At 43.5% G+C, this 10,760-nt stretch overlaps 1 pseudogene; it reads left to right on the top strand.

Moving 5' to 3' along the window:
* Positions 1–701: 701 nt before the first annotated feature.
* LOC115332165 overlaps positions 702–10,760 on the top strand; it is a 128,028-nt pseudogene continuing 117,969 nt past the window's right edge.

Raw genomic sequence — 10,760 nt, 5'->3', positions numbered from 1 at the left:
GTTAATGTTCTATTTAGAGTTTTAGTTGTTTGAAAAATGAAAGTTTGTTGACCATAGTTGGTTCTTATGGCCGGCATCCTTCGCTTCGGATTTCTAATCGAATATGCACTAAGGCTCTTCGCTGGTGTGGTGTAAAGTCTATTTTTATGTATCCATAGTAAAAGTTTGAAGTAATATAGTCTGTGATCAGTACAAAACGCCGTGGCTTGCTGACTTTGGTGTGTTCCTGCATCATGGCAATGCCCGCCTTCACACGGCACGTGCGACAGCGTAAGTATATCTAATCTACTTTTTAGTGCATTCAGCATCCGCTGTACTCGAAAGGCCTTACACCGAGCAATTTTAATTTGTTACAACCAAGAAAGGCAGTTCTCGGCGGAATGAATTCCCGTACAGGGGATAGGCTAAAACCAGAGGTGCATCCTTGTCCTCAGACTCACTAGCAAGATGTTTTCTGCCGTAACATTCACGGGTTCCTAAAGCGTTGGTGCAAACGTGTTCAACGCGGGAGGAACTGTGATAAAAATAAAGAACTGTATATTGCTTTTACTTTTGTTTCTATTATAATGCGGATAAAAAAAATGTTGCCTTTACCCTTTCACACTGCCTCCTACAGATAGATTATTTTGTGTATACATATTTGCTTTTCAAGAAGATGCATCCTTTTGTATTTCGCAATATATATTTCAGAGCGCACAAAGATGAGAAGGGAGAATATGCATCTTCAAACACCAATGAGGTTAACTACGCTTGTTTGGGTGCTTTCTGTACTAAATACCGCATGGAGCATTCTTACATACACTTCAGGTAACAGCTTTTCGAGTAACGTTCAGTGACTAAATCGCAACTTACAAATGCTTAAACTTGAACTCAAACATAGTATTTACGACTGAGCCCCTAATTTCATTGAAGGTTACAGGCTGTTTTAATTGTTTATGATAACCAAAATACATATACGTTATTTAACAATTTATAAAGAACCTCTGCTGTGATGATGCTTAGACAGGCATAGCAAATAAAAATGTGAATTTTTAAAAATTAGTCGGTATTTATATAATTCTGTATGTGACATATTGAATAAAGTCGTTATAAAATGTTGGTACCCATAAAATTATTGACATTTATTTATAAACGGTGGGCAGTACAAGAGCTAAAGCAGGAAAACCGCTATAAAAACCATGTCCAAAGATTTTTTATACAAAAATGGACGAGCGGGAAACAAAATAGGATAAACATTTGTTTTAAGCTGTACCAGATCTATTCATCAGACAATTGTGTTGCAACAGAGTTGATTTGATAAATTTATGGCTAAGCGAGCATAACATGTAGAGTACTTTTGTAATTCATGTGAAAAAAGTACTCAGCTTTATGCAGTAATTACTACTACATAAGAGTTTTATACTTCTAAAAAGCACGTCATCAAGGCTTTTTTTTTACAAATACCCTTGCACTGAATCGTGCCCCAAATAAGCCAATGGGATGAATATTGTTTGGTTTTCGTGCTTTAGTATTGATCTTTCTTTTAACATTTAATAGAAATAAAATAAAAAAGACAAGGGCTCTAAACGTTACAGTTGAAAGCTGCTTTAAAATCACATTTCCCATGACATTTTAATCAAAATCTTTTTGCTATAACTTTTTTCGTTCCCGTGACAACTTTTATTTTAGAACTACTCCCGTTGAAGACAATTGAAATCACAAAATTAGTCGCATTTCTTTTTGCAAACATACTTGTAAGCGTCAGAGTAGCACAGGAATCTCGCTAAAACACTTATCATATTCAAATCCCGGAGAAGTTAACATTCTTATCAATCGGCTTCAATGCTGTTGTACTCAGCAGGTTGTTTTCAGAAGTTTAGTTCCAAGCAAGCACAGTAATAAAAATGGCATTATTTACGACTTGGTGTTTCTTTTATTTGCAATTAAAATCATTCTTCACCACTTTATGGACTTCTTAGTAAGTATGGAATTTCTATGCTCTCAAAATTGTGATCTGAAATTGCTAGCTAAATGACACCTTCATGCCCTTTAGAGACTGAAATACGTTTATCGCATTCTTCAATTTAAATACTTAATACTGGTGCAATTGCCGTTCTTGTGATAAATATTTTCAAAACATATTTATTGTATACTTTATGGCAGATCAATTTATTTTGAAATGAATCGTACATTCTACGCTGACATTAATTATCCTCGGCTCAAGACACAGTTTTGGATACACAGAACAATCAAAAACAAACCGTCTCGAAACACTGAATAATATTGTTAAAAATAATATATCTACGCAGCGGAGGACAGCGAATGGTCGAAGAAGCATATTGCGCGTGACCTCTGAGCTTGTTCTATAAGTACAGATGGAGGTGGGCGTAGATTTCGCTTGGTGGTGCCGAGGTTAAGGCATCACCGTACTTCGCAAGCAGCAGAGTAGGCTGGCCTGCAGGGTATTTAAGGCCGGCGAACGTGGGTTGCGCTTGCTTTCCACCGGAACCTTTATTGCCTTTGTGTACAGCTTGCGCATTGTATTTATTGGGGATAGCATCTAGATACAATACGGCTAAGAGTTTGAACTACCTTGCACCCAAATGTGTATAATAATTATTAGGCAACAACTTTAGTGCATGCTACACAGCGGTCAGAAAGCATATTCACTTCAATCGCCATTTTAATTCACTCTAAAGTGGTTTCATTCTAGATAATGACAAGGTTTGCAAGTCCCAGGAATGTAGGGATATGGGTAAGCCAAAAAAACACTCTAGAAAATTTAGACAAATTCATTTAAGTAAAGTAACGTCTTACTGAAAATTGTCGCAGTTATTACTGACCTTGAAAAGAAAACGGTGCAAAAGTTTACTACTACTTACAGCGTGTCGATGAAATATTTGCGGGTATTTACGCCTTTTTTATGATCATATTTAAGAGATTATAACACAATTCGGAAGAAATATGAGCTTTTTGAGCTATACTATAAAAAGTGGCTTAGATGCCATCTTTATAAAAGAAGCTTCAACAACGAACCAAATTTTTCCATTGCTGAAATTATGACACTTCAAAAGTTATGAGAAAATGAAAGCCGTCCCTGTAACCCCGAATTAGAGCGCAGCTCTTAAGGCGAAGGAGGGGAGGGGAAGGTACGGAAAGCAAAGCTATGCCCCTCCTCCTCTCCTACTCGCCTCCCATTTAGGGGAAAATTTTCCGCTAAATTTGGCGGGGAAATTTTTCCGCTAACTTTAGCGGGAACATTTTCCCGTTAGATATAACGGGGAAGTATTTTCCGCTAAATTTAGCGGGGAAGTTTTTCCGCTAAATTTAACGGGGCAATTTTTTTCACCATGTTTGGCGGGAAAAATGTTCCGATAAATTTGACGGGGAAATTTTTGCGCTAAAGTTAGCGGGGAAATATTTCCGCAAAATTTAGCGGGGAAAATTTTCCGCTAAATTTAGCGGGGAAATTTTTCGCTAAGTTTAGCGCGAAATTATTTCAGCTAAATTTAGTGGGGAAATTTTCCCGCTAGATTTAGCGGGGAAATTGACCCATAATGCACCGCGTGGTTCCGCCGATGCCTACGGCGACGCCGACGCCACTCATGCCGGAAACGGGCGCCTGAGAGCTGCGCACTATAAGGAAGGAGACACGTTTTTATCATCCGAGGTAACTATTCTTCGACAACATGGTAATAGAGCAATAGTAATGATAATAACATTACTTTTTGTCAGACATGTACAAATTACTCAAGAAAGGTAGTAAAGTTAAGTATATGAGTATGGACGCCAAAAGTAATTGGAATAGAGTAGAAATTACGCATTTGTAATAGTAATTGAGCAAAATACTAACTACTGTAAAAAGTGGCGAGTTACTTTGAAGTTACTTTTTTATATTTTTGTGGTAGTGAAATGAACATCAATTTTGATACGTGAAAAACCCAGCGAGCTTAAAATAAATGCAGTCTTTTAATGGCGTGCGTTTTTGTAAAATAGATTAATCGCCCGCAGAAGCAATTGACTTTCAAAGTTCTTGATACGGGAGTTTTCCCCTTTTCCTCCTAAAGACGTCCCCAGCCAAGTAAAATGCGTTCCATCGACGCGCTGGATGGAACGGCAGCGTTGAATTTGAGAAAGAGGCTGTGCAGGGTCGGGTAAGCGAGTGTCGATCTTAGGTGTCCGGGACGAAACATGTGAGGTTTGCCTAGGCTAGAGGGTCTTTTATAAGAAAATCTCGTGCTTTTTCTTTTTTCTTCGGCAAGTTGAGATTGTTATGAATGGCCCTTCTTTATCCCACGACGTTCGGAGAGTACGCTGAGCGAGTGGATCTGACCGCCAAGGGTTCAAGTCTCGCGCCACGACGATGAGATCATTCGGACGACTGTGCAGTGCTACGCTACTGAAAAAAAAAATTGCTTCGGTTTGACAGAAGATGAAACGAAGTATATTACGCCGCTGATGTCGGGTCCAACAAAAGGATCTCCCAAGGGTGACTCGCAATCCTCGCCGGCGACTACGGTATCTTGACGCGCCTGACACGCCTGACAAGTAAATCGTTTTCAACAAAGAGGAGGTCTCCTTAGCGTGGAAAGTCGGAAGGACGCGTAGTCGAACTACGTGAACAAGCATCGTCGCTCGTGCAGTTGCAGCTGGAAGCCGGAACGTGCTCCCATGAACGGATTTATCCGTGTCTGCGTTTGTGCGCGGGGGAGTCGGGCTTCGCAAGGGAGCACGCGCTGACGACAACGCGACCATGGGAACAGGCGCCCAGCTGCGAGGTCATTTCAGTGGCGCTCTTCGTGGAACCCCCAAACTGCTTGAGGCAGAGGTCACTAAAGGCAGACAACATGAAAACAACAATAACCCTGGGAGTTTCCCCGTCTTTCACGGTACAGCTGGAGGCGGGCGCCTGCGTGCATTACCGGATTAGGTCAATACCCGACCAAGGCTTGTTAAGCATGTTTGCCTGCGTTCGTGCGCTCCGGTGTTATGTTTTGGCTACTCGTCACCACCTTGGCCCAAGGACGCCTTTGATGCAGTTTCTGGAATGGGAGGGGCCCCTTGCTCCGGAATGCCACTTCATCTGCTGGCGTCTTATTTATTTCTGCGCTCAAACGGTTGTGATGAGCAAAATTAGCGGTAGATTTCGGAAGTAGTTAGTAGTTTGAGTAGAAGTTACCTGAAAAATGTAGTTAAATTAAACTACTAATTACCCAAATAAAGTTGTAATTGAAAGTTACCAAGTTACTCGGAAAAGTAGTTAAACTACAGTAGTTTGAGTTGAGTAGTTGAACTACGTCCAAGTCTGCTTTTTGTAGGAGGGCCGTGGCACCGCGGAAAGAAAACTAGACCATACCATGAATGCCTGCGGCGCCCCGTCTAATGATGAGGTTATCAGATAATGTAAAGATGACAGACGTGCTGACGATGTTTAAATGCAGTTGGAGGGAAAGGGGTTTCGCTATTTTATGTAGTTTCGGAACTGCTCTCTTATTGTGTTAGTTATTAGTGCCCATAATATTCTTTTATTATGCACTAAGAGTGTTCAAATAATACCCTTAATGTAGTGTATGACCAGTCGAGAAAAACTTTCAAAATAATTCACATGAAGTACCTAAATATACAGTTGACCCACTTTTCACTTTGTCACCGTAACGATGTTAGGGTCCATAAGGACATTAACAAAAAACACTGAATGGTTACAAAGTGTTGCAATCAAGTATTTTCAGGGGTGGACGCAGGTATTTATTGAGGGGGGGGGGGTCAGGTGTTGGTCAGCGTACCATATGTTTAAGACCCCCCCCCCTTTCCCACTTCCACGCCCTAAATGTTCACACATGCAGAAATCAAGGGGGGGTCAGGACACCCGGACCCCGCCTCTGAATCCGCCCCTGAGTGTTTTACGTTCAATGAATATTTGCGAGATATGGTAATCCCATCTGATATCTGTTTTATACATTGGGTAATTGAAATTTACCAGCTTCTCTGGTAACGAATTGAACAGAAGTTTTAACATCAAGCTTGGTAACTAGATTTTATATTTTTATATGGTAAAGATACATGCAGTAATTAGAGGTAAATAAAATTTACTACATTGCACTGCTGAACTGCACTATATTGAGTGAAAACTCTTTCTTAGTGACTTCAATTTTCCAACCTTGCATGAAGTGTGTGATGCCTAAAACTAAATGTGCTGTCTTGTGTTTATATTGTACCGACAGTTATATATGACTGCTGGATTATGCTTAATTGTGCCTCTTCATTTGTCCAGCATTTCATGTGTAAGACGTTTTGTGTTTGTTACGCGTTGTGACTCGGGGCCCTATAGTAGCAAGCAATCCCTTATAAAACATATATTACAATACGTATTATTTACGTAATGTCTTCTTAAAATTGAACGAAAGCAATGATATTAGGTAGAGTCATAATCACTCAACAATAATGGCAAGAATAGCACCCATGCGAACACGCATTCACGATACACGTTTGATAAGATTGAAGATTTAATAACGAAGAAAATACTCTACATTTCTTTTGTGTTTTCTGATGAATCACTATAACACCATGCTGCTCATAAGAAAAAACATAAAATAAACTGTTTCTTTAGACAATCGATTTTGAATTTGCAAGCTTTCGAAACATTTGTTTATTCAAATCTTTGTAACATATTTCATTTTGTATATCTAATCGTGTATATATTTTGGACATGCGCTTATTATGAAATCTTCGAGAGTGTCTCAGAAGAGCCGAAGTGCAGTATCGCGTGCCTCTGAATCGAGGAAAGCCTTTAAGGTGACCATCTAAATCGACTTGGTAACGTATCCCGCTATGATTTACCGCATAGCTGCCTTAAGGTAATGAAAGCATCGCATCAAAATTTCAAAGATTGAGCCTACCGAAGTTAAAACGAAATAAGAAGTATATCCTACTTTTTTTCTTCCTACCTGCGGCGGCTGTGTGCGAATAAACTTCTTCCAAAACCGACGCGCCCCATCGCGGCGAAATACCACGCAGTGCACTCTGGGAACTAGTTGGCCACTCAGTTTCGGTTTCGACTGAGCAGATTCATCCCATGCTATCACGCCGTGACCAAATGCGCTGCTTGCGTTTTCGACTATCTGACTTTTCACGAATGTACAATACGCTTGATCTCGAGCGATACAAAAAAGAAGACCGGGGCACTTTTTTGGTTCCCGAAACCCCGAATATTGTGCGTGCGTATGCAAACGTAGTAAGACGTGGCTTAGTCACCTCATCCCACCAGTGCATCTTTGAGCTCGTGTCAGTAATCCCGTCTAGTATAAGTGAATTACAACTGAAATTTGGTCACCTTGAGCCCTACACGCATTTTGTTTGCCAAACGTCCGCTTCTTGTTACTTCATTGGGCGAAAAGCAAGCCGCATCCTCACAGGAGTATCAAAGTTCAGCCAGCGTTGGCGCATTAGCTTTTAAGGAAACGCCATAAATTTGACCTCACTACTGCACAAAAGTTACTATGATGTCTTCCTCGTGTCATCACATATCTCGCACTCAAATGTTATCCTGATATAAAATTAAGCTTTCGCAAACGCTGAGATCGGCTGGCTACGAAGGAGGCCCTAACAAGCGTCCCAAAGTCCTCGCTAAGCCTTTTTGGACGACGTTTTACTGACTCCCAAGATCTGTGCCTGAACGGTGTGTCTGAAATTATCTCGGCACACTCAGTGAGGAAGAAAACAAACACATAACACACATTATAGCCATTAGCAACCGTCAAATGCGCTTTGAATAATTTCGTTCGTTTGGCGCACCGGGGTTCATGCCCGTCCGGCGCACTTCCACCGAACAGTGCGAGGTTCTTCACACAAGTGCTCGACTTTTGCTTTCTTTAAACGGTTTGTACGTGTGGATGTGCCTATATGATTGGCAGGATAACTTTGTGCGTATACGCGATGTTGAATATTAGTGAAATGCAAGCGGGTGGGGACTTCACGAATTCGTGCAGTGCTGCCGGGCAGTACAGGTAAGCGATGAGAAGTGTGTCCAAATGGAACTTTTCCATGGCGCCTCCGAGTTTTCCCTCGCGTACTCAGGCGTATTAAGAAAAACAGTAATTGCAGGAAGTTATATTTCATCTATGGACGCACGAAACAAACAAATTTCCTGATCAACAACACTAATGTTAAGGCGTGAGCTCGTTGTATGCATACTTATTGGAGTCTACAGCTTGTTGATTCGTACACAAGCAAGATCCCCGAGCTTGGCAGCGTCAAGATTCCCAGCACTGGCTCGTCCACATACCTCGAAACGCTAACAGAAAGGCTCAAGAACAAAAATACAACAAGCATGCGTTAAGACAAGCTATACGTCTCGGGCTTGTGCTAAAGCTTCGATGTCTCCCCATTTAGGTTAGTTTAGAGACCACAAATGACGCTCTCGGGACCAGAAAACATGAAATAACGGCCGTTTATAGTCCACGCTTTGTGTATAATTTCTTGTCGACGTGTCGATCGAAACGAAACCATGGCACTCTCCTCCCTGGCCAACTAGTTCCCAGAGGGCAGTGCGCGCCGTGCTGCATGCAGGGATTTATGGAAGTAGTCTATTGCGCACCGCCTGACTGGCGCAACAACCGGCAGATGGAGGCAGCGCGGTCCCTGAGGCAAAGAGCAGCTCAACAGCCGTGCGGTCGCGCCAAAAATAATCATACACTGACAATTAGAGTATCAAAAAAGCTCACGCCATTTATGGTCGGAAAAAGTTGTCGGCGTTTGGTACAAAAGCAGACAACATTTTCTGATTATTAACGGTTCGGGCTTTCTTACTGCTCTAGCAGTAAATATATGATTTATTTTTTCTTCCCAATAAGACACAATAAATGGACGCACACGAACAATAAAAAAGGTCATTTGTCGAGTAATTCCAGCTAATTGCTGTCTGAATTTGGCGCGACCGGGCCGCTGCTGAGGTATCCTAAACCGCCGTAGGGGAAGCTCACTAAGCTGTCGGTGCCGCTGCCGTTATGTATCGGTTGTTGCGCCAGTGTGCGCAGTAAGCAAACGGGCGTACCGCAGGTATGTAAACAAGTTATGGTTTTTGCCCTTAGTCAGGTAAGTTCGTTTTCTTTAAAATCTTGAAGCGGTGCTTCCACCACCTTCGGGCACCTGTGTGGTAAATCATGGCTCGATACGCTATCAAGCCGATTTTTCAGTCGCTTTAAAGGCTTCCCCGGGTTTGCGGGCATCCGATGGTTTGAGAAGTGGCAAGATATTGAGTGGTCAAACGTAAGATTCCCGACCAGTGGGAGATTTTTGCCTCGGTGGCTTTAGTGGTCAACAACTTGAGAACAAAAAATACCAGACCGGCCGTTTGCGCTTTACGTCATTTCAAAAGTTCGCCCTCAACATATATGAGTTTTTCATAAACATTATTCATTCTACCCCAAACCCCCTGTCGGTTTTGAGATTAAAAAGAAAAAAAATGAAAGCCGCTTACAACTCCCTGTAACGCCGAATTAGAGCGCAGCTCTTGAGGAGGAGGAGGGAAGGGCACTGGGGGGGGGGGGTTAAACTAACCAGGGGGGGGTCACGTTACCTTGGGGGTCACGTGACCCCCAATGCCGATGATGTCATCACTGACGTCACTGATGACGTCATCAGTGACGATGACGATGCGGGTACCGATGACGTCATTAGTGACGTCACTGATGACTTCACCAGTGATGATGACGATGACGATGCGAATGTCGGTGACGTCATCAGTGACGTCGCTGATGACGTCATCAGTGATGATGATGATGACGATGCGGATGCCGGTGACGACATCAGTGACGTCACTGATGACGTCATCAGTGATGATGACGATGACAATGCGGATGTCGGTGACGTCATCAGTGATGATGACGATGACGATGTGGATGCCGGTGACGTCATCAGTGATGATGACGATGACGATGTGGATGCCGGTGACGTCATCAGTGATGATGACGATGACGATGTGGATGCCGGTGACGTCATCAGTGATGATGACGATGACGATGCGGATGCCGGTGACGTCATCAGTGATGATGACGATGACGATGTGGATGCCGGTGACGTCATCAGTGATGATGACGATGACGATGTGGATGCCGGTGACGTCATCAGTGATGATGACGATGACGATGCGGATGCCGGTGACGTCATCAGTGATGACGATGACGATGTGGATGCCGGTGACGTCATCAGTGATGATGACGATGACGATGTGGATGCCGGTGACGTCATCAGTGATGATGACGATGACGATGTGGATGCCGGTGACGTCATCAGTGACGATGACGATGACGATGTGGATGCCGGTGACGTCATCAGTGATGATGACGATGACGATGTGGATGCCGGTGACGTCATCAGTGACGATGACGTCATCGGGGGGTCACGCGACATCGGCGGGGGTCACGTGACCTCGAGGAGGGGGCCACGTGACCTCAGGGGAGTCACGTGACTTCGGGGGGTCACGTGACTTCGGGGGGTCACGTGACCCCCCACGAGGTCACGTGACCTTGGTGGGGGGCTCGCGCGGTGCATTATGGGACATTTCCCATGATGCACCGCGCGGTTACGCCGACGGCGACGGCGACGGCGACGGCGACGCCGACGCCGACGGCGACGCCGCTCAAGCCGGAAACGGGCCCCTAAGAGCTGCGCTCTAAAAAGTGAAAGCCGTTTACAACTCCCTGTAACACCGAATTAGAGCGCAGCTCTTGAGGAGGAGGAGGGAAGGGTACTGGGGGTGAAGTGACCTGGGGGGGTCACGTGAC

The sequence above is a fragment of the Ixodes scapularis genome, unplaced genomic scaffold, assembly GCF_016920785.2.
Source record: "Ixodes scapularis isolate PalLabHiFi unplaced genomic scaffold, ASM1692078v2 PGA_scaffold13__105_contigs__length_92229423, whole genome shotgun sequence".
Taxonomy (NCBI): domain Eukaryota; kingdom Metazoa; phylum Arthropoda; class Arachnida; order Ixodida; family Ixodidae; genus Ixodes; species Ixodes scapularis.
The sequence above is the reverse complement of the archived record's forward strand: the minus strand, read 5'-3'. Positions and strand labels throughout refer to the sequence as shown.